At 46.2% G+C, this 23833-nt stretch overlaps 2 long non-coding RNA genes across 2 annotated transcripts in view; both read right to left on the bottom strand.

Annotated features, from left to right (window-relative positions):
• The window catches only part of LOC132654645 (uncharacterized), a 336065-nt gene that overhangs the window by 274495 nt on the left and 37737 nt on the right, over positions 1-23833 (bottom strand). The window lies entirely within an intron of this gene.
• LOC132654914 (uncharacterized) lies at positions 621-2258 on the bottom strand. Its single transcript, XR_009592515.1, has 3 exons — positions 2143-2258; positions 1702-1781; positions 621-740 (listed from the first exon to the last, which is right to left on the bottom strand). It is a non-coding gene; the product is annotated as an uncharacterized LOC132654914 (long non-coding RNA).

Raw genomic sequence — 23833 nt, 5'->3', positions numbered from 1 at the left:
GTTATTCCTGCCAGTTAGTCAGTCAGTCAGTTAGTTAGTTAGTTAGTTAGTTAGTTAGTTAGTTAGTTGAATACACAATGTCCCTGCCTGTTGAACATAGCCCCCAAAGGATACAGAAGCTCCTAAACAACCCAAAGTCTCTGGAGGGAGGGGCAGAGGTGAGAGGTGAGGGGGTGGAAAGCATTCTGCATTCTGCGGCTCTCCAAGTACAGAGACGCATACCTAAGCCTCTCTCACACTCATGCACATACAAATGGCTGAACTCATCAACCTGAGTCCCCAGACAGAAGGCTCTTCAGGCTGAGTTCTAACGAGCAGAGACACATCTGGCGAGCAGAGACCTTCTGAGACCGGCTGGGTTTGGTCAAGCGTTCTGCTGCATTTTGCGTTGTTCTGAAAACATTCCTTTGAAACCTGTTGGCGTTGGTTAACAGGGTGATCACTGTCAGGGGAGAGCCAGATGCGTAGAGTGACTCGCACCAGGACCAGCTTCCCACCAGAGACCAAAGCTAGGCACAACATCCAGGCCTGGAATTAACTGTGACACACAGTGCCTTGCCAGCCTCCTCTGGTGACATCTAAGCCACCACGCCTCTTCCTAAGAGCACCGACTCCTCCATACCTGCCTTATCCATTGACAGTGCCTTCTTAGCAAATCACAAGCGTGTGACCACGTGTGCCCTATGGGCCCCAGTGCCCTGCTGTGTCATCCTACTTGCCCTCTCTGGGTCTTAGCACCTCTGTTAATAGAAAGAAAAAAGAAACAGTAGTTTAGCATCTGAACATCTCACAACGGCACCAAAACCAGATACACTTAGTTCATAGTTCATAAAGAGCCTTGGATCTGAATCATGCATGACACAAGCTTGAGTTTCCGGGCTCCCAAATCAGAGTTTATATTTGGCCATCATTTACTTAGAGATGGTTAACTCCTCCCTAGGTCCTGGAATTTCTCACTGAGGATGGGTTCAACCCTGCAGCCTACACATGCTTCAGAAGGCACACTGGCCCTGCCCTTCAGATCACAATCCCTAGTTAACAGCCATTTCCTCTTCAGCATTCTCCAGTCATTCTATTTTTAATTTTGTTTTTTAAATATGTATCTACTCTTTGAGAATGACACACATGAGTGAAAAGGATTTTGATCACAGCCACCCCTCTCCCCCATCCCACTCTGGCCATCCCCCCTTCAACATCTCCCTCCCAACTTCATGTCCTCTTTTTAACTCACTGAATCCAGTCAGTGTCGCCCATGTGTATGGGCGTGGGGCCAGACACGGGAAGACGGGGAACCTACCAGGGGCCACATCTCTGAAGAAAAGTGACTCTCCTTCTTCCAGCAACTACCAGCTGCCGATAACTCCTCGGCTAGCAGTGAAGCCTCAGGAGCCCCTGTCCTATCCATGCTGGGCTTCATCTTCTGTAAGTGGCTTTGGGATCATGACTTACAACAGCCTTGTCGCGGCCAGCTGACTCTCTGTTCCAACCTCTGGATCTCACAGTCCTCCACCCTCTTCCACAAGGTCTGAATGTATCGATTTTTAATTAGCTTACAAAGTAGCAAGTTTCCTTGTGTCGATTTTCTCCCCCCCCACCCCCGCCACACTCACGCTGCTTCCTCTCACCTGCCTGCTCTTCCTTCATCCACATCCTCCCCGTCTTCTCCCCTTCAACGTCTTACTGCTCCCCAATCATTCCTACCTGCCCGCTCTGACAGCGCCTTTTCTTCCGCTCTCTGGCCCCTTTCTGGTTTTCCAGGCTTAGCCCACATCTGCTGCAGCCTAGACAAACAATACCACAATCAAAAGCTAGGACCCACATATGAGAAAAAATGAATTGTTTGTCTTTCTGAGCCTGGACCATCTCCCTGAATATCATGTTTCCTAGTTCCATTCATTTTCCTGGAAATTTTATAATTTTGTTTTTCCTGTGGCTGAATAAAATTCTACCGTCAATCACCTTCCAGCCCTTACAGAAATGTGCTTTAAGCTACTGTAAGAGCGGAGAAGTTTTTTTCTTTTCAACAAACCTACTTTATTTAGGGTTCTTCAAGGCTTCTACCTCCCTTTCAACCCACTAACCAGAGGTAGGGAAGAAAGAAGGTTATTGGGAAAAGGGGATTGTGAAACGTTTTAGACGTACTTCCTTGGGACAAGTCCACTCTTCATTGTCCAGGTACCAGCAGTCCAGTCCAAATGCCAACACCAAACAACATGAATCAGCACGATTCAGCAGAAACAGCAAGACCCCATTGAATCTGAATGAGTCAGAGAAAGCCACAAGACGGTTAGATTACCCCAAGAAGTTCTCTGGAATGGTTATCTTTGCCAAGTAAAGTGTCAAAGAACGACGACCAGGGAAGCAAATGTCGATCCAAACAGCAATGTCTCACTGTCTGTGGCCTTCTGTATATCTCCTCTCCTCGAAGTCCAGCCACGGATGTTTTCAGCTGGCCAAAGTCATGCCCCTCTCACGAGGTAGCTCGCAGCAAAACGTCACGTGTCCTCATAAGACAGCTTCCAGCAAAACATCACATGACACAACTGAGTCTTCAAAGACACCAGAGACTTCCACTTCAACACCATGATCACAAACTTACCCAGTGGAGGCAAGCTTCAGAGGTCAGCTGGCATCTTGTTGAATTTTTCTCATCGATATGACACAACAGATGGCACACCTGGGAGGAAGAACCCTCTGGTGGGCACGTGTCCAGCTCAGACTCATCTGTGCTGCGTCTAGGGGTCATTATCCTGATTGCTAATTGACACAGGAGGCCCAGCCCACCATGGGCGGCACCTTTCCCAGGCAGGCGGAAGCTGGCAAAAGCCGGGAGTGCTGGCGCACACCTTTACTCCCTGCACTCAGGAATCAGGGGTGGGCGCGGGCGGATCTCTGTGAGTTCGGGGCCAGCCTGGTCTACAAATTGAGCCCAGGACAGTCAAGGCTGTAACACAGAGAAACCCTGTCTCAAAAACAGAACAAAAGAAAAACAAACAGAAAAGCTAACTGAACATAGCCAGTGAGTCAGTAAGCAGCCCTTCCTCCATGGACTCTGCTTGTACCCCTTGCTCTGCCTCTGGTGGTCCTCTGCCTCAACACTTGTCAGGGTCATCCATCTACCAGCTGCTCTACTGAGTAACTTCAAACAAGGGGCTCTCAGTGTGTAAGACCTCGGGAGTGACGGGCATTGTCCTGCCTTCAAAATGTGTTGTCACAGGAAGCTTCCTCATTGTTCATCCAACAGCACCAGAATAAGATATAACATATAAGGGCATCGTAGGGAGCGCCAGAAACATCCTCATTTACTCATTTATGTCCTTCCCATCTTATTTGGGTGTGTATGCACATGCAAGCACATGTGTGCACTCTCGTGTGTTCAAGAAAGCACGTGCCACGGCGCGTGTAAAGGTCAGAGGCCAGCTTATGATGGTCAGTTCTCTCCTACCAACCACGCAGGTCCAATGGGTCAAGCACAGGTAATCACGAAGGTCCCTTTAGCCCCGGAGCTGTCTCACCAGCCCCCTTTTCATTTATTAAACAAACAAACTCATGGGCAACTTCTACATGCCAGACATCGTTCTAGCCACTGGAGACACTGCTGACCAAAAAAAAACGCCCTTTGTCTCAGGGAGCTGATATTGGCTCCAGAGGAACCAGACAAATAAATGGGCACAGAATGTCAGAAGGTAGTGATCATTGTGAAGAAAAATAAAGCAGTTAAGAGAAGCAGAGGCAAAAAGATAGGGCCTGGGGTGTTTTATTTTAAATCCTCAAAGATAATCTCTCTCTGAGGAGGTGACATTTGAATAGAAGCAAAACGGAATTCAAGACAAGTACGCTCCTCTGGGGAAGAAAGTGGTGTGGGCGGAGAGAAAGGAAGGCGGGAGGGAGTATCTGAGTCAGAGAGTCAGAGGCCAAGTGTGAACAGACAGCCTCTCCTATGCCGTTGGGGGCTGGGAATGGGCAGACTCCTCAGAGCACTGAAGCCCAGTGTAGGGGCCTCCAGAGGTTGGAAACAGAGCCACGTGATGGCGATGAGGACTCTGAGGCATCATGTGGACAGCGCTCCAAGCAATGAGGCTGCTGAAAAGACAAGACAGTAAAGAGGCAACTGAAGTGCTCAGGGCACTGCACCATGGCCCACTGGGGCCACAACAGCAGTGAGGTGGTGAGAAGATGGCAGACTCCGGGAAACCCTTGGAGGGTAAAGCAACCGAATGTGCTCACGGAAAGTGGGCACGGCTGGGAGAGGGCAGGAAGCCATGCTTGGCTGGAACACTCTAGCCCAAGAAACAGAGTGTAGTGAAAAGGCTGGGACCGCAGTGAATCGAGGGAGAAGAAAAGAACTACCATTCTGATTGGAGACACGTTAAGCTGAGGTAGGCATAGGTGGAACGGGCCTGGGGGTGGTGCTGACTTTCAAGTTCGGCCCTCATCAGAAAGGTTGATGCACATTCAAAGATCGCCCCTCATATGGCTTGTCATCAAAGTCACAAACGCCCTCATGCTCAAGCTTCTGGATTTTTCTGAGTAGCTACATTTGATGTGGTGATTGATGGGATCAAAATATAGAACAACAGAAAGTTCTACCTTGAGAGCCCAAGTTGCCAAACCAGAAAACCCTCCAGACTACACAGAAACATGTCACTAATTCAACTCAAAGAATCTGACAAGCCTGAATTATGTGTGTGCATAAAGATGTAACGGTGACCAAGGGAGGGAATGTAGAGCCAAACCACCAAGAGACATACAGGGGGTATATCCCAATGTGTATGTCACACAGTAAGGCATAGGAAGATGGGCAGACACATGACTGACAGATAAATATACAAATGGATAAACCAATAAATGGACAGATAAATAAATGGATGCGTGGATAGATAGGTTTGATAAACAAATCCATAGATAAGCAGATAGATGACAGATTCATATACACATACACAGCTAGATAATTAATAATAGATGATAGACATAGGCAGGCCGCCTTGCAATGAACATGGTCATGGATACGTGATTTGACACAAAGAATACAATCAAGTTCTATCAATTAAACAATTCTGACTCCAGTAGTCCTTATTTAACTCAAGACTTTCAAATCCCACTTTCTCTTTCTATGTCTATTCCCTACTTATCTGAAACCAAAATTCCATTTTTAAGCTCTCTCTTGTCAAACAGACTTGGGAGAGCAGTATTTTATAAGCTAACTTGGATCTTTTATTATTTTCAAAGATGACACTGTATTCCTCACCTGGTGTGCTCCAGAATGGCAGAAAAGAGGCCTCTAGTGAAGGAATAAGATTTTCATAGCTTAAACCCTAAAAATAACAGTCCTATAACACCGAATCTCATTACCAACCAGCAAATGCTGTCACCTCTCTCTTCATCAGTGGTGGTGCTCAAGAGACACCTCCCAGAGCCCACATACTGACACCTACCCACCAAACACACACACACACAGAGAGAGAGAGAGAGAGAGAGAGAGAGAGAGAGAGAGAGAGAGAGAGAGAGAGCAGCCCCAGCTATGTTGTTACTTCCGGTAAACTTAGAGAGCACGTGGCAGATCAAGATCCTCATCTCCTTGTGTTATTACAATTTACTGCCTGGGAAATGAGTCTATGCCTACAAACCATTTAGTTCCTTGTACAGCAGATTTGGGCAGAATTGGTGTGACTAATGAATGCAGCTGCACGGCTGGCCTGTGAGGAGGATGGAAAGCAAGCTCCAGGGTAAATGAGAGGAAGAGAAAACGAGAGCCAGAGGCATGACCCAACTCCCTCAATCTTCCTCGGTCGCTGTTCATCCCACGGTCACCCATAAACAAATAATAACAATATCTCCACATGTGCTGCTAAGTTGTTATTCTCCGGGGAAAACTAAAAGTTCATAGTGGCCTGGTAAACATTTGCCGAATCCTTAGCAGGCAGTGGAGGAGACGTAAAGCCAGCATTTTATCCATCGCTGGATTGACCTCACTGGGCCTCAGATAGGGCAGATTTGCAAGATGATAATGGAAAGCTATGAGGCACAGGGAGGCGGCTGTAGCCACACATGCACACTCAGGTCCTGCTCTGCTGTGCTATTAAATTCTGTTGGTGGTCCCATGGAAGGAGCAATACATATGGAATATTGTTGGGGTATTCCATAGGAAAAACATCACTGCCCCACACCACACTGGGACAGGCATTTTTACTCCCTAGCTCTCCCACCCCTTCCTGAGGGCTTTCCAGAAAGCCAAAGTCCCTTATCCAGCCGAAATCCTGAATTAGTAGAATACACAATCAGCAGATAACATATGGGTGGTAAGTAGGCAGGCAGGCACATACATATGTATATATGTACATACCTACCTACCTACCTACATACATACATATATGGATGGACTAACTATTCAGTTATCCAGCTCCACTAACACTTGATAACCTATGTTTTGTGAAACAATGTCACCATCCATGTGACACTATAGAGTTTGCAAATGTCTTCCTACCCTTCACCACAGAACTCCTTCGACAGGCTCTGCAGAAGCGAGATGGGTGCTTTCTGCTCCACAGTCAAGAAGCAAATGCCCAGAATTAAGGCAACGGGGCTTGCATTAGTCATTTCCACACTGCTGTGACTACAATGCCCGACAGAAACAACTTAAGGGCGTGTGCTAGTTTACTCTCTACTGAAGTGATAAAACGCATACCAAAGCCAGCTTGGGGAAGAAAGGGGTCTATTTGACTTACTCTTCCTTGACACGGCACGTAATTAAGTGAAATCAGGGAAGAGACTCAGGAAGGAACCTGGAGCAGGAACAGAAGCAGAAGCCATCGAGGCTTGCTGCTTACTGGCTTGCTTGCTCCATGGCTTACCCGCCTTGCATTTTCATACAACCCAGAACCACCTGCCTGGGAATGGTACTATCTATCAGGGCCTAAGCACTCCCACACCAACCATTAATCAAGGAATATCCCACAGATTTGCCTACAGGCCAGTCTAATGGATGCATTTTCTCAGCAGGGTTTCCCTGTTCCCAGATAATGCGAGTTTGTACCAAGTTGGCAAATGAACTAATCAGCACAGGGAAAAAGGATTTGGGCTCTTGGTCCCAGAGGGGTTTCCATCTATCCCACGAGGGAAGACATAGCAAAACACTTGAGTAGAGACCACCAGAGGTGTGGCAAAAGTTCCTCACGACACTGTAGATCAGAAAGCAGAGAGCCTAAAGGGGCCAGGGGCAGAGCTATGACCTTCACAGTCCCACCCATAGCAGCCTGCTTCCACAAGCTCTGTCCCGCCTCCTAGTGGTTCTGCAGTCTCCTGAAAGAGCACCGCCTGCTGGGGACATTTCAGATTTAGAACTTAGTGTGCAAGGCACAGCAGGACAGTAATTGCAGGCCACAAGGCTGCTGTGCACCTGCAGGCCCTGTCCTAACTTGCCTCTCTTTACTGGAAGAAGTGGAGAGGGGCTGGACAGACCTGACCATCATGAGCATGGATTTACGAACTCCTCCAAATGTCTGCTCATCTCTAAACTCAGCTGTTCCTGCAGAGGCCGAGGGGATGGAGAGAGGCAGAATGGGAGGCGCCAGGTGCAGAGCCTGTCAAGCCTTCTGCAAATGTTCATTTCCTTGGCGTCATTCCCCACTTCGCAGCACCATTTTCCGCGCCCAGAGCATTGTCCCATTAACGTCATCATTACTCTAATGCTGATTATACCAACCTGTTCCCCACGTTAGCTCTGTGTTGGGCAATGGGCTAGGTTCCCTGCTGACACCACCGTGCTTTGTGTCACTGTGACCCCATCATGACACTATGATATACACTGGGAGCCACTCTATCTGAAAGCAAGAACAAAACAAACAAGCTGAATCTCAGAGCAGCCCCCCCACCCAGGTCTCAGCAACCTCTGGCTGAGGGCTCCTGTCTCCTGCCCTGCTCAGGCCACTAACTCACCGTGCCTTCAACTCTGCCCTCCTCATCTCTGATCCAGTTGACCTGAGCCACCTTTTGCTTAGACTTGTGAGACTTCTACTAACTGTAAAGCTGGACTATAAGGTCCCCCCCTGAAGTGAGGTCTCTCACATAAACACACTTTAGAGGACCACGTCTTCCGCTCTTCATACCTCTGGAGAGTCCCCTTTGCATGACTGCGAGCTGATCTAGGAGGCTACTGGAAGAATACTGTGGCCCTGGATGGTCTGTGTCTATTCTAAGCAGAAGCAGGGACGGGCTGGAGAGATGTGCAATGGTTAAGAGCACCAGCTGCTCCCCCAGGGGATCCTGGGTCCATTCCCAGCAACCACATGGGAACTGAACAACAGTCTGCAGCTCCATGTCCAGGGATCTGATGCCCTCTTCTGGATTCTGCAGATACCACATGCACAAATTACACACACATACAAGCAAGCAAAACACCCACACACTTAAAATATAATAAATAAAAAAATAGATAGGTAGATGATAGATAAATGGATAAATAAATAAATAAATTTAAAGGCACCTCCAAGGTTTCTGCTTTTTTCACTCTTGGTTGCTCTGGGCTACCCTGTCAGAAATCTCACACCCTAATGCCAAGACCATCTTGAGTGGTATGTGAAGACGAGAGACCCTGGAGCTACACAGCAAAGCAGAAGACATCCCTGACTTCAGCTGAGCCCTTGCGGCTGTCCCCAGCCACTAGAACCATTTTAGAGAAGATAGGACACTTGAGGGTGTCTTTGAGAGCAATGGCATCATTCTTGGCTCTTGATAAACTTAGCTTGGAAAACCCAATGCCCTCCAAAGCCACCAGAACCGGTGGCTTTTGCATTCTTGTCTAGAGAATTCAAAGGCTGCAACTCACAGATCATAGAGGGTGGGGTTTAAGAGAAGTTACTGTGGACTGATAAGAGGGAGCTAGGAGAGACGAAAGGCAGCACTCATGTGGAGCAGGACTGAGTCCTGACAATGGGGTACCATTGCTGCTATCCCAGGGAAATTTTTAAAAATTTATGGTAGAAATTAGGGTGAGGTATGGGGAAGGGCATGAGCTAGTTGGTTCAGTTGGTCACCCATGTGCTGTTTAAGACCCCTCTTAGTTTCATTCATGTCTAGGTGTCCAAGTTTCCAGGCAGGACCGAGGAGACAAGAACTAAGGAACTTGAATTCTCTGCTATCATCCCTCCCTCCAGCAAGAGCATTCTTAGAGCGGCTGCCCTACGGTGCCCGCCCTTCCTGACCAGCTGGATCTACTGTTCTTATCACAGGGGAAAGAAAGCACAGAAGACATCTCATTTCATTGCAGACAGCAAATGAAACCAAGATATTCTTCCCCTACTGTGCTCTGTCCAGGTTCCAGACCCTCAGAACCAGGAGAAATGAGTTATGTGCTGTTCTGCTAACTCCTGGGGGGAGTTAGCCACGAAGCTATCAATCACTGACATCCAGGCATGTCCTATTTACATAAAGCTTAGAGTCAATGTCCTAAGCAGCCAGTCCAATCCAGTTATTTCCACAAACTCCTTCCAATCTCACCTCACTACTTCTAACCCTAGACATAGTTTCCTGCGTAGCTGACTTCAAAGGCTGCTAGACTCCGAGAGTCCGTGCCCACATTCTCAGCTCCAGGCATTACAGAGACTGCAGGCAATTATCTTGGGCTGCTACATAACAGAAACAGCATGGCGCTAGCCCCCACACAGGGAGAGACATTAGCAGAGCAAGGCTGAAGGGAGGCTGTCCGGCAGCTGCCTGCTCTCACTGGGGCCTCTTGCCAATCCTGATGTCCACCCACACTGCATTCAACAACAAAAAAGGAGTTCCAGGAACTGTGGCCATCATCTCCATCTGAATTATGATCTGGCTCCGTACACTCCGGGGAGCTTTGATAAAAACTCAAGCAAGGAAAATATCCAATCTCACAGCTAGCAAGACACAAAAGGCTAGAATATTGGCTCCCAATTTAAAAATAATATTGTTATCATTTGGCCCCCTCCAGAGTGGTTCAATCAGATCCAGCCTGTTTCTCATGTTTAATGTCTGATATAATGACTAGGCTTAATTTTAGTGGAAGATTTCTGCATAAGAAACTGAGGAGAAGATTTCGTAATTCCCCAGAATTAGAGTTGATGTCTCTGGACTCTTAAAATATGCATATCATCTGAAAATGTATCAAGGGTGGAAAACTTTCTGACAGAATCAGCTAACACTGCTGGAGAGCATGCCTCAGAGGGGCACTGGCTTGAAGTCTTTGCCGTAAGCCATGATGTAGGTGACAGAGTAAGAAACTGACTCAAGATGTTGAAATTCTTTTTAAGAATTCAGAAAATCCCTTCATTAGTACTTAATTGATTTCTGCAGAAAGGCCCTCTCGTAATGGAAGCTGCCCTATGGCAGGTCCTTCGATCGAAGGCCTAGTGGTCTGAGTACCTGCTAGCTGTCAAGCACCCTGAGCCACCCTAGGGCTTCCCATTAAGTAGAGCACTGTACTGGTCCTGCAGACTTTGCTGGCTTACATAGAAGCTGCCTGTGTGTGCGCATGTGCCTGTGTGCACGTGTGGATCCGTGCACACATGCGTGCATGCAGGCCTGCATTGTGCGTGCCTGCAAGTAGAGGAATTGGAATCGGAAGTATCATCTGCCAGGGCTTCGATCTCCTTCGATCTCCGGCCTCCTCAATCAATCACTGTGGTTCACCTAAGGAGACAACTTCCTATGTGGTGTCCAGATACCTGGAGTTTGAGGAGACCCTTAGCCAACAGCATCCAAATCCTAATTGATTTTCACAGCACACAACACATACTGGGCTCAGACAGAACGCCATTAGAACACGCCGAGCAAAGGTACGAATTCACAGACAGAGGATACAGCCTGAACCCAGGAAGGAGGGGCACGAGAGGCGGACAGCCACACTCTGTGTCGAGTCACAAGCTGATGTTTCCACAGGCCTAGGCAGGAAATCCACACTAAGTGATTCCAGTAAGCCGAGCCCATGAGTCTCCTGTAGATGATGCGAGGGGTCCAGCTGTCTGGGATCAAGTGTGCCCTGAAGCTGGAGGAGGAATGAAAGGCCTGCTGGTATTAGAACCCAGGGGATTGGGTGGGATACTTAGAGCATCCTCTGGGGCCTGTAGTGGTTTCTCCCCTCTCCTTAGACAGCCAACACATACCTCCCAGCCCTTTCACATGACAATCGAAACAAGCCCTTGGGACTTCTCTTACTTGCTTCAGAATCCTGTTTTGTAGCAATAACAGGAGAAAGGCCCAAGTAAGGAAAGGAACAAGTAAGTCCTCCTTACCTGCAACCAGAGACAGAAATGAGACTGGGTAGGGAGCGCTGGCTACATGGCAGGCTCCCTGCAGTCTTTCTCCCCTGTGAGAGGCGCCTGGCCTGGGGTTTACATCACTGATAGATTTCCATGGCCAGAGGTACCTCTGCCTCCCAAACTTCAGGGCAGTGTTCTAGCCCTCATGCTTCCCTCAGGGAAGTCCTCACCTACATGAGTTGTCATCTCTTGAGAGCAGCTGGCACTTGCCAAGAACACCTTTAAGATCCACTGGCCTAAGCCAGAACATAGTTCAGTGGAGCTCTGTGCCTTCAACAAGGAGGAAAGATAGAGCTTAAAACAATCCAAAGTCTCAGCCAATAGGCTCAAGGAAATCCAGCGTCTATAGAAAATCAGATATGAGCTACCATCTCAATCCAAAATTTGTTTTTAATTTTTATAAACTTCATTATTTAAAAAATATCTGCAAATAAATAAAACACTATACTCCAAACTTAACCAGATTCAAAGTCTGTGCTGAATGCAGGTGATAGATGCAAGCTATGAGAGAAGATATAAAAATTAATCATTTTTCTAGTTCTAAATCTGTCATGGCATTTTGGTTTGGGTGTTGGATAAGTGCATAAACGATGTGTGATACTATAAGTGTAAAATTTAATGTGACACCCTATAGTCTCTCTTCCAAGTGCCTACCCTAGCTGTGTAGAAGTTTGCTGGGTTCTATCTGAGAATCTAACAAACTCATTTTAGTAACTAGGATCAAATAGCAACTTATGACTTTTATTTCAGGAAGAAACTGTGAGAGTCTGCATTGATGCGGGGAGTTGAAATCTCAAGGACAGGACGTGGTCCACAGAAAGACACGGATGCTAAGAGTTAATTCAAGCACTCTAGTACATTTAAATGTTGTAGGTTGGACTGAGAAGATACAGAAAAGAAAAGATGGAGCTGAAAAAGATAGAGATACAAGCATGATCATGAGTGATACCAGCACTCAGGGGGCAGAGGCAAGGAGATCATCATAAGTTCAAGGCCAGCCTGATCTATGTAGAGTTCCAAAGACGCCTAAGCTATTGAGTGAGAGGAGTGAGCTACCTGATACAGTTCAGTTGGCAACATTCTTCCCCGACAGGCATGAGGGTCTGAGTTCAGAGACCTTCCAGCCATGTAGAAGAGCTGGGCATCATGGCATATATGTAACCAGCCCTGGGGAGAGGAGATAGGTAGGTCCCTGGAACACACTAGCTAGCTAGTATAGCCCATCACTAAAAAGCCAGTGTCACGACATCTGGAGAGGGTGGCTCTCTCCACACCTCACTCCACTTTAGCCTGTTGGTCTGCCACAGGTACCGAGTTACTCATGGGCCTTTCCCCTCTTATAACTGTGCATCATGTTTCTTACCTGCACATTCAAAAAAAAAACAAACCTAAGTAGAATAAAATCTTCATAATCCAAGCCAGTGCCAAGTGGCCTCGTCCATCACTCTTGATACTCAGCAAGTCTGTGAGGATGCTCCAGCCATCAGCAGACATGGCACCTGCCTCAGCCTTCAGTGTTGTGTCAGGCAAAGCATATGTAACTGCCTGTCTTCTCTTCCTTCTGACAGCACCTTGAAAAGTGACCTATATCCCAGGCCTGCTACACACAAGTGCTCTTGCCAGTCTTTCTTGTTGGTTCTGTAGTCTTGATATTTTCAGTCTCCTTAGCTCTCAAATGAGACTGACCCTCTTAGGTCAGATCCTTGGGCGGGGGTTTCCAGCCAGGATCAGAATCAGCTTTCTCAACCAGATATTCAGAGTGTTAGAGAAACCGCACCCAATGAAAGAAAAGAGCAAAGGTGGTGCCCAGCAAGCCAGGACATAGTAGGGAAACGTGCCAAGCCACTCTATCTTCATGTCCTTGCCTTTGCTTTCTGGAAATTTTCATCCCTGTTTCTGCTTTTCTGTATGTATATGTACATGTACAAGTGTGTTCAAGCATGCAGAAATCAGAGGACAGGCCTGGGTGTCTTGCTCAGGATCCTTTCATTTGAGACAGGGTCTTTCATTGGCCTGGATCTTTACCAAGTAGACTAAACAACCTGGACAGTGAGCTCCAGGGATCTCCTGTGGCCACCTCCCGTCTTGCCAGCATTGGAACGATGAGCATATGCCACCGCACCTGGTAGTGTATGTGGGTTCTGGGAAGCTGAATTCACGCTGACTGGGCCAGCACCCCCAGCCTCTGTTGCTTCCTATTTTAGAAAATGTTTTGAAATTAGCTGTTTTGTTTTGTTTTGTTTTGTTTTGTTTTGTTTTGTTTTCCTGCATGTGGGACTATTTGATTCAGAAAACCTACAGGAAAGGCTTCCGGAAAGCTGAGGTGGTCCCACAGATGTGCTACGCATGCCCTCTGGTTAAGTCAAGCCCGTGTCACCCCCTGAACCCTGCATGAAGCAGACGGTCAACAAATGACCGCCGAATGGATGTAAACATGAGACGGAGCTTCAGGGGTCTTGTCTGGCTTCCTGGGAGCACACATCTACCTGTCTGATCTCCACAGCCATGAGAACAGTGGTCACGTGTGTCCATGCTCAGCTTGCTTTCTCTGCTCAGACTTGTTCCATAATCATTGAACACCTGTTTTCTTTGGCAGGGCCGCTTCCACGGAGCCATTCCAGTGGACATTAGAGTTATTGCCTGCTACATCTCTAATGAATGATAGCTTCTGTGACAGGGAAAATGCTCCGCGTCCTCTTGAGTGCCATCAGCTTTAAGATGGGAGCAGAGCGGCAGGCAGAGACAACTAGTGAAGATTTAGCTCCTGGTTAGCAAGAACAGACTTCACAAGTAGTTTTGGAAATGAGGTCAAACCCATTTGTTTCCAGATGGTCCCAGACAGCCCAAAAAAGGGGGGTAATGGAAAAAAATTTTAGGCATCATGCGGTCATTCATCACATGTAACCAGCACCTCGATGTCTTTTCCTGAAAGGCTGGATAAATCTGTCTTGGAAGCTAGCCATGGATCTGTCTAGAAGATGTGAACTTTATTTTTCTAAGTAACAGCTTCTCATTGAATGGTTCATAATCCATAACCCGAATACAAAGTAGTCATTCCTCCTACATTATAACCCATTTGTCTCTTTTAGCGTTATTGCTGTCTTCTTTGCATTATTCACTTAACAGTATTTGTTGAGCATCTACTGTTGGTGGAAGTGTTTTTGATAGAGAGATGAAGTAACAAGCAAAGTTATCCACCTCATGTGCACACATGCAGGTAATTCGAGATTTCAAATGAAGGAGATCCAGGGTCACAGAGGTTACAGGAGGTGGTTCTCTAAGTAGAGTCCTTACAATATGAACTCTCGATAAATGGCGTTTGGTTGAGTGGATGTACATATAAATGAGAAGGTTTTCAACAGGTCTTCTCTAGTCACCTGAAAGTCCTCAAGGCAGAGACCAGAAGGAAGTGTGGGAACTAAATCCCTATGTATCTGGAGAGAGGTCGTTCTAGGCAGATGCAAATTCAGTGTAACAGCCTTAGATCAATAGACAGCTGATGTGCTCCAGGGGAAAGGAGGGGAGAGATCTAGAGTGGACTGAAAGGAAGAGGTCAGGCTGCAAGGTTGGAGACATGTGCTTTCTACTGGATTCCAAAATATGGAACAACATTTTCTCCACCTTTAACACACTCCATATCTCTTATCTGGCACATGGGAGTGTTTAATAATGATTTGTTATTGTTACAAATGAATGCATAATTGTACTTTCTGCCATTTGGGTGCCTTTTTTCATTGTTACAAAATAATGAAATTAATTTTTACCTACATTTCTATTTAATTCCTGAGTCTGGAGTTAAAACTCTCTTAGCCAGTGGGTACAGAGATGGCTCAATACACAGGCAGACAGGTGCATGGAACAATGTCTAATCAACTTAGACATGATGGTGTTAGGCATCAGCGGCTTGTGGCCTGTACATCTTGGGCATAATCATGACCTATAGATAAGGATCCAATGAGCCTCTCTGAGTGCTTGCATTTTTGTCTATCAAGTGATACAGCATGAGAAATTTGAATATCCAAGGTGAGTGGATATTCAACTGAGCAAGAGCCTTGCTGTCCTGGGTTCAGTGTCTCAGTGTAAGCCTCACTGTAAGTTTCTTCAGCTCAGGGGCCTGGAAAAGTCACCCTTCCACCTCAGCAACTCTTCTCCTGTCCCTCATTATATCTACCAACTTCCTGGATGGTTTGTAATGGGCTTCTGCCTTGCTATCCCACCATGTCACTAACATAGTTAGGGCTCATTTCACTTACAAACACACAAACCCCAGAAAAGCCCATTAAAATGTTCTTTAAAAAAAATAAAAATTAAAGATAGGGGATGGAAAGATGGCTCAGTGGTTAAGAGCACTGTCTGCTCTTCCAGAGGTCCTGAGTTCAATTCCCAGCAACCACAGGGTGGCTCACAACCATCTATAATGAGATCTGGTGCCCTCTTCTGGCCTGCAGGTATACATGCAGATAGAGCACTCATATGCATTAAATAAATAAATAAATCTTAAAAAAAAAAGTTAAAAATAGGACTTGGACCCCACTAGGTTCTTTAATGTCACTGAACAACTGTTTCCAAACTTAGGGCCTTCACTACTATGAGACCAGAGTAAAAGCTACGTAAATCAATAATGAGCTCAATCCTCACGCCTCAGTCAGGCCTTCAAGGGGAGAACAGAGACCACCTGTTAGGTTAAAGCTGCCAGGTATAAAACAGGATGTGGAAACCAATAATGATGCCACACACTGCTCCAAATCATCTGAAACAGAAATCACAAAAGCACACTGAGTTGAAATAACTTCAAAAACCCACTCTGGAACAGATTTAACCAAGGGAATGAAAGATCCCTATGATGAAAACCATAAAACATTAATGAAATAAATTTAAAAGGACACACAAAAAGCAATCTAATGGATTCAATTCAATGCTCCTTCAAAATATAATATCCTTCACTGTACTAGAAAAAAAAATGTCCTAATGTTTTTGTGGACTCACAGAAAACTCCAAACAGCCTGCCCTAGTTTGCTGTTTGTTGCTATAATAAACACCATGTCCAAAAATGACTTGGGGAAGAAGGGCTTCCTGTTAGCCTACAGGTTAGATCCTGTCATACAGAGAAGTCAGGGCAGGACCTCAAGGCAGAAATCTGGAGGGATAAACTGAGAAGAACATGGAGGAGTCCTCCTTACTGGCTTAATCGGCTTATTTTCTGATACAAACAGATGGTTGTATAAGGAAGCATGTATGTACACAAGCACGCACGCACACACACACACACACACACCAATGGGGGGCTCACATCAATCATTAATCAAGAAAAGGTACTGGAGGGCAATCTGAGGCACACAATTCCTCCACTAAGGTTCTCTTCCTAGTCTGTGTCATGTTACCACAAGCTGGCCCGCACACAGCCAAAATACTCCCGAGCCAAAAGAACAAAGCAAGAAGCCTTAAAAGATGTGACTTCAAAATAGACTTTAAGACTGTATTAACCACAATGGCACACTGCTAACATTGTCACAATACAAACGAAACAGAATGGGCAATCCGGAAGTAAAGCCACACATACAAAGTCAACTGATACTATCAACGTGTGAGGGCACGCGTCGGAGGAAGGACAACCCTGTAAACAAATGCACCTGAGGAACTACAGCAGATACACACATGTAGAAGAATGAAACAGGAGCCCCATCTCTCACTGATGGCAGAACTAACTCAAACTGGATTACACACTAAATTATAAAACATGAAACTTCTAGAAGAAACGGAGGTAATGCGTCACTGCATTGGAATGGGCAAAGATTTCTTTGAAGACTCAAAAAGCGAGCCCGCCACGGAGGTGCACACTTTTAATCCTAGCACTCGGCAGGCAAAGGCAGGCAAATCTCTATGAGTTTGAAGCTAGCCTGATCTAAAAAGCTGGAGTTCCAGGATGGCCAGGACTGTTACACAGAGAAATCCTGTCTCAGAAACAAACAAGCAAACAAACAAACAGAAAAGAAGCCAAGTGTGGTAGCACACCCCTTTAGTCCCAGGACTCAGGGAGGCAGAGGCAGATGACCACTGTAGGTTTGGGGCCAGCCTGATCTACAAAGTTAGTCCAGGACAACCAAGGCTACACAGAGAAACCCCGTCTCAAAAAAATGTACAGAAAACAAAGAAAAACTTGAAAAATTAGATGGCATCAAGCTAAACTGTGTCCATGTAGTGAAAAAAAAAAAAAAGATCAGAGTGAAGAAACAAATTACAGAACAGAAGAAAACAAATTGTGTGTCTGACAAGGGATCAATATCCGGAACATAGAAGAAACACACTCACACATGCATGCACACACCCACCCATGCCGTACACGCCAGTGTCAGTCACCTTTCTATCGCTACGCTGAAACAGCACATCTGGCACAAGTTACAGAAGAAAGGATTCGTTCTAGAGGGGCAGAGCCCGTGATGAGAGTGAGGGCACCGTCGCAGCAGCAGGAAGCCGAAGGCTCTCGAACCCTTAACCATAAGCAGGAAGCAAAAGGAATGAACCTGGAATGTCTCCCCGAGGGAGACTTCCTCCAGCAAGACCGTACCTTCTACACCCCCAAACGGCACCACCAACTAGACCACCAACTGAGACCCAGTACTCAGTGCCCGAGCCTGTGAGGGAACGGTCACCATCAAGCAAGCTTACACACACATATGCACCAAGAGGCAATTCTTGACATTTTACTTTACTGGGTTCTAATAGTCAGCTACTACCACCACCCCAGTCCTCAGAACAAGCGATGCAAGAGGAAAGGACGATTATAATTATCGTTCATAGTTAAGTAAACAACTAAATGAAATAAGGACCTCTGTGCCACCCAGATAGTGACTGGGCTGAACTCAAAACCCACTATTGGGGCGGGACAGATGGCTCAGCTGTTGAGAACATGTGACATGCTGCAGAGGACCTGTCTTCAGCTCCCACAACTCACACCAGCTGGCCAACAACCACCTGTAACTCTACTTCCAGGGACCTCAACACATTCTCCTGGCCTCTACAGGCACCTGAACACACACTAAACACACACGGTGCATGGACCTACACCCTTATAAAATATAAATTTTTTTAAGTTAATTAAAGCCCACCATCCCCTTTCTTCAAACTGCAGACCTTGTGCTATGTCAGATTTCCCCACAGGATCGGTTTCATTGGTTAAAAAAGAAACGAAACAGTCATTCCACACACCCATGATCACCAGGACATCAAAAGAGAGAGATGCTAGGGCACCTCAGCTTTCACAAAGGATGACGACCTGAGCCCCCGGGACAGGGGGAGTGGGTACTGGAAAAGAAGGGCGCCTCTTTCCTTCCTCCTTTGTGCATTTTCAGCAGAGTTCAATTAGACCCACCGTTCATCAGCCGTGACACCAATAACAAAGGAGGCATCTTCTAATCCCGAGTACTTACAGTGGAAAGTTGAAGCACATAATCATGGGATTAGGAACAGATGAATCTGGGGACGATGAAAATCCCTTCAAAACAAGTTGCCAGATACTTTTGCTCTTTGCCAAAATATCTCTTCTCTTTATTTAAGCTTTTCTGAATTATAAGAGCGATGAACAAAAACCATGAATTCCTTTCCTCAAGTGAACAGAATCTGCTCTCCAAGAAACATGTGTGTTCATCATGTGTGTGCATGTGGGCATGCATGTATGTGTGCCTGTGCATGTGTTTGTGTGTGTGTGTGTACATGCATGCATGAATATATGTGAATGTATGTGTTCTTGTAAGTGCATACGTGTGTGTGTGTGTGTGTGTGTGTGTGTGTGTGTGCAAGAGACTGACAGACAGAGAGTATTCTAGCTCTTGGAAGGAGGTAGGATATCTTGAGTCGCCCAGACACTTGTCATTAGGAAACTGATTCCTTTATGATCTGGACTCTGAGAGAGTAAAGCTACTCTCTCCCCACACCACACACCCTCTGTTCTCCACCCTGATTCAGGAGCCCAGCTCCTTTGCCATCCTCCTGCTGGGAACCTCCAGGGTCTCGAAAGGTTGTGAAACACAGGAAGGGGAGGGCATTTGCCCAGGCTGTGTGTTTCCTGTTCTTGCCCACGTCATCTCCTCAGTGGTTCCCTAAGCAAGAGAGCGTACTTCATTCCAGATTCTTGTCCTCAGGAGCTTTAGCCCTGGGTGCCCTTCAGGGACCCCAGTATCAGCCTAGTGCCCGTAGTCTAGGCCTAGGCTCTGTGGGTTCCTCCACCCAACCTTCCGTGCTCTAGCGGAAGGAACGGTCTGAGACACACATGCTAGGTGCTGCTGTCACTGTAAGTTTATCCTCATGAAGAAAGTTCTTGTGCAAACTCAGGTGGTGTAAGTCAGTCCCGTGATGTGGCCTCTTGGGGCTGTCCGAGGACATAGTAACCCCAGGATGCAAGAGACTGATGCTGGTAGAAGATACATCATTTTCTAAACAGAAAGAACAATTCTAAAATAAATGCTAAAGGAGTAGCATTGTATAATATACATAATTGCATTCCCATTCTTTATCCAGCTGGCAGCAGGCAGGGCTGTTTACATCTGCAAAGAACCCGCAAATGGTTTCTGCTACGAAGTCATGATGGCTACAGTACACCAGGCAAAAGAACCTTTCAGCTCCATTATAATTTTACGGCAGCCGATCACATGTGTGGACCAGCATAGACCAAAATATCATTATGTAGTCTATAATAACTGAGTAGCTGCAATTAAGGTCCCTCAAAATCTTTTTAACCATTCAATTCCCTATATTAAATTATCTCTGCTAAAATGACTACTGTGGCTCCTGGTTTCCTTATTTGACCCTCGCAGACACAGGAACCATCTTCTGATGTAAGGGAGAATGGCTACTTTCTTTAGATTTTTATGGAATGGTTAATTCAAGTGACTATATCATCTGTCTGGTAGTCTGGTAAGGACTGGAGAAAGAAAATCAAACAAGGTGCCTCACTCTGTCCAGCAAACTACTGTGACAGCCAAATAAATGCAACCTACTGAAATGTGCTACAGGAGCTGAATATGGAAATTGTTACCATTCTTTATTACAGAAAATAAAACAGAAGGGAGAAATAACTTTGTTTTGGAGAATTCAAAGGCAGCTACACAGAGAAACCAGCGTGAAAGAAAATTTAAAATAGATCTTAAAGAGCCACATAATCTTAGCGAAAAATCTATACTCGAAAAAAAAGCTATCCTCACACTCCATTTTCAGTATGCATTTGCAACTTTCAAACTAAGATATCAATCTGGCCTGTTGAATCCCCACCAAATTTCTCTCAGACTGTAAGATGATATTAATTTGTGATACGCGATCTTCTATAGAGTTATGAATAATGTTAATGCTTCAGTCTAAAATATCACCCAGAAGCTCCTACGTCGAATGCTTGCTTCCCCTGGTGGTGGTGCTAACTTGGGAGCCCATGTGTCTTAGTTAGGGAGGGTTACCATTGCTGGGGTGAAATGCCATAGCCAAAAGCAACTTGGAGAAAAAAAAGTTGTTTTTGGTTTACACATCTGAAGCAGCAGTCCACTGAGAGAAGCCAAGACGGGACCCCAAGCCAGGTAGGAACCTGGAGGCGGGAGCTGATGCAGACACCATGGAGGGTGCTGCTTACTGGCTTACTCCTCATGGCTTGCTCAGCCTGCTTTATTATAGAACCCAGGACTACAGGCCCAAGAACGGCACCACCCACAGTGGGCTGGGCCCTCTGACATCAATCGTCAGTTAAGAAAATGTTCTGTAGGCTTGAAGCCCAATCTTGTGGAGGTGGCTTCAGCTGAGGGTCCCTGTTCTCAGATGACACCTTGGTGCCCTTAGAAGTTGGGGTCTAGCTGGCAGAAGTATGGGAGCAGATTGTTGAAGGTTAAAGCTGCCCCTTCCTCATTCCTCCCTCGCTTTTTTGATTCCTAGTCCGCCATGATCTGAACAGCCCCCATTCCCTGCTCTTGCTGCCTTGCCTTTCCCACCATGAACTGAAATCTTCTGAAACGCTGAACCAAATTAGCCCTTCCACATTCTAGTTGTTCTGTCCGACCCGGGGACCACCACCACCACCACAACAAAATGATTAGCACAAGAACTGATAGTTTCTGGGGTTTTTTGTTGTTGTTGTTGTTTTGTTTTTGTTTTTTTTTTAGTTTTCATGTTTTTAATAACTTCCAAAGAACCTGACAAAATACCAATACTATAATTTTTTTTAGGTAAGCATACAGTATCACATTAGGAAAAATAAGGTATAATATATATATATAATTGTCCCATAACTTCAACAAGATCACATGTTAGAATGGTAGCTCAAATAATATCTATTATACACGTAAAAGAATTGTCTTTTTTTAATTTAATTTAATTTTATTTTAATTAATTTAAATTTAATTTAATTATACTTTATTCACTTTGTATCCCCCCCATAAGCCCCTCCAGTGGGACTTGGGGAGGGGCATGAGTGAAGAAGGGGGAGGGAGGGGAGGAGATAGTTTCTGTTTTTAAAGTTCTCCTCAAGAAATACACACAAGGCACACACACTTGCACCCAGCTGAGCTATTCTTATTAATTCTCCCATTGTGAGGACGCAGCCCTACAATTAGAATATACAACAGAAGACCAAGTGGAAGAAGCCTAAAGACATTCCATGTACAGTTCTTCTCTGAATGCTGTATTTGTGACCAGATGTCTGACAAAGTAAATTAAAGAACAGACTAATTCTGGTTCACGACTCTGAGGACCGCCGTCCGTCATGGTGGAAAAAAGATGGAGACAGAAGCAGCGTGGTTCACGGTGCCAACCAGGAAGCAGAGAAAGCAGAAGGCCAGCATTCGGCCAGCTTTCTCCTTTTCCCCTTTATGTTCATTCCAGGACTCTGGTCCACAGGGCGGGCGGTGTGGCCAGTATGACAGGAAGTTTGGAAGCAAGGCCATCACTTCCTTCTTGGCCTGTGTTTCTGTGCAGCAGGAGCACAGAATGACATTGTTCCAGCCTGTCCTGTCTACTGGGAGCTCTGTGCTGAAGCTCGTGCAGGATGCCCAGAATCAGAAGCACAGATGCGGCTTCTGCCACAGGATCCCACAGCTTGGAGGCTCTTACACAGCCAGCCAGCCAGCCAGCATCCTTTGATGGTAACTTGCAAATGCTAGGGAGAGCTAACAGTGAAAACCACCTCAGGACAACGACAGAGGGGGCAAGGTAAGGGACCAGACTGAAGGTGCTCTGTCTGTTCAAGTGATCTACAGTGATGGTACTTTTTGTCTCTCATGAGTGGATTTGCTAAGCATATAGCAAGCACAAGTAAAAGAACAAGTAGCAGGTAGACAAGAGAACATCAAATTGAGTGATCACAACACAGTGGAAATGACTAGGGAAGCCTTGCTAAAACTCATGCCAAAGTTCTCACGAAGAGATCTCTAGACAGGGTGCTCTCTCTGCAATGTGTGTCTGGCTGTCCATTCCCACGGCACATGGGCTTTTAAGCTATATAGGAATAGTTTGCCTTGTAGCTGTGCTCAAGTCAACAGTGGCTTTACTGTCCTGAGCTGTTTGTTGCAGTCTTTCCTGAAAAGGGGCTGGAGACCAGTCTGTCCCAGGACAGGAGGTCCCAGGGGACACTTGAAACCAACCTTGTCCTCAAAGTCTACTCTCGATGCACACAAATAGCACATAGCAATTTATGAATGTGTGATTTATCCTCCTGAGGATGGAGAAGGACTTACAAGGGTGCTTAACCTTGGTGGTCGGCCAAGCTTTCATTGGGGTGCTGGAAAGGAAAGGGTAAAAGGTTGGGTGGTGAAGACATCCAGAAAAGACTAGGGATGTAGCTCAATTGGCTGAGTGTGTATCAAGCATGCACAAATCTCCGGGTTTGATCCCTAGAACTACATAGCATTGGCTATAATGGTGCACATGTGTAATCCCAGCACTCAGCAGGTAGAGAATGGAGATCAGGGGCTCAAGGTCATCCTCAGTTACATAAGCAAGTTCAAGGCCAGCCTGGGCTAAATAGAACCCTGTTTCAAAGTGGAGAAATATTTTACTTTTAGTACTTTTTGTCAGATCCACCTCAAGGATGGAGTCAGCACTGAGGCAAAGACTTGGAAGCAGCTGGTCTACCTAGGTGGATGTAAAGTGGGGGTGGGGGTGAAAACGAGGCCAGGAAGGAAGAAGGAATAGTAAAGCATGATGGAGGCACATGTAGACAAGGAAGGCTGTGGTTCTACAGAACTCACCAAAGGAGCTGCTGGAAGAGAAGGAGGCTTCGGTGCCTGCCGAGACTCTCCCAGAGGCCTTAATTAAACTCAACACACTGAGCTTGTGTGTCTGCGGCTGAAGGGCCCTTTGAGGGACATGGAGAAAGAGAGTCATGTCCACTCCAACCCTTGAACTGTGGAACTGTTCACCCCAGGTCTGCTGAGACAAAGAAGGGAACCTCTCAGGCCCCTGTCACCAACCGAGTGGCCCCTCCTCATTGGATCAGGCCAAAGCCAGGAGAGAGCTGACAGGGACCCAGGGATAAAGCTCCTATCTGGCTAAGGTTGGCTCACAGAGAAATGTGTGCA

Source organism: Meriones unguiculatus, chromosome 6 (assembly GCF_030254825.1).
Source record: "Meriones unguiculatus strain TT.TT164.6M chromosome 6, Bangor_MerUng_6.1, whole genome shotgun sequence".
In the NCBI taxonomy this organism is placed as follows: Eukaryota; Metazoa; Chordata; class Mammalia; order Rodentia; family Muridae; genus Meriones; species Meriones unguiculatus.
Note: the sequence above shows the minus strand (reverse complement) of the source record. Positions and strands in the feature narration are given on the sequence as shown.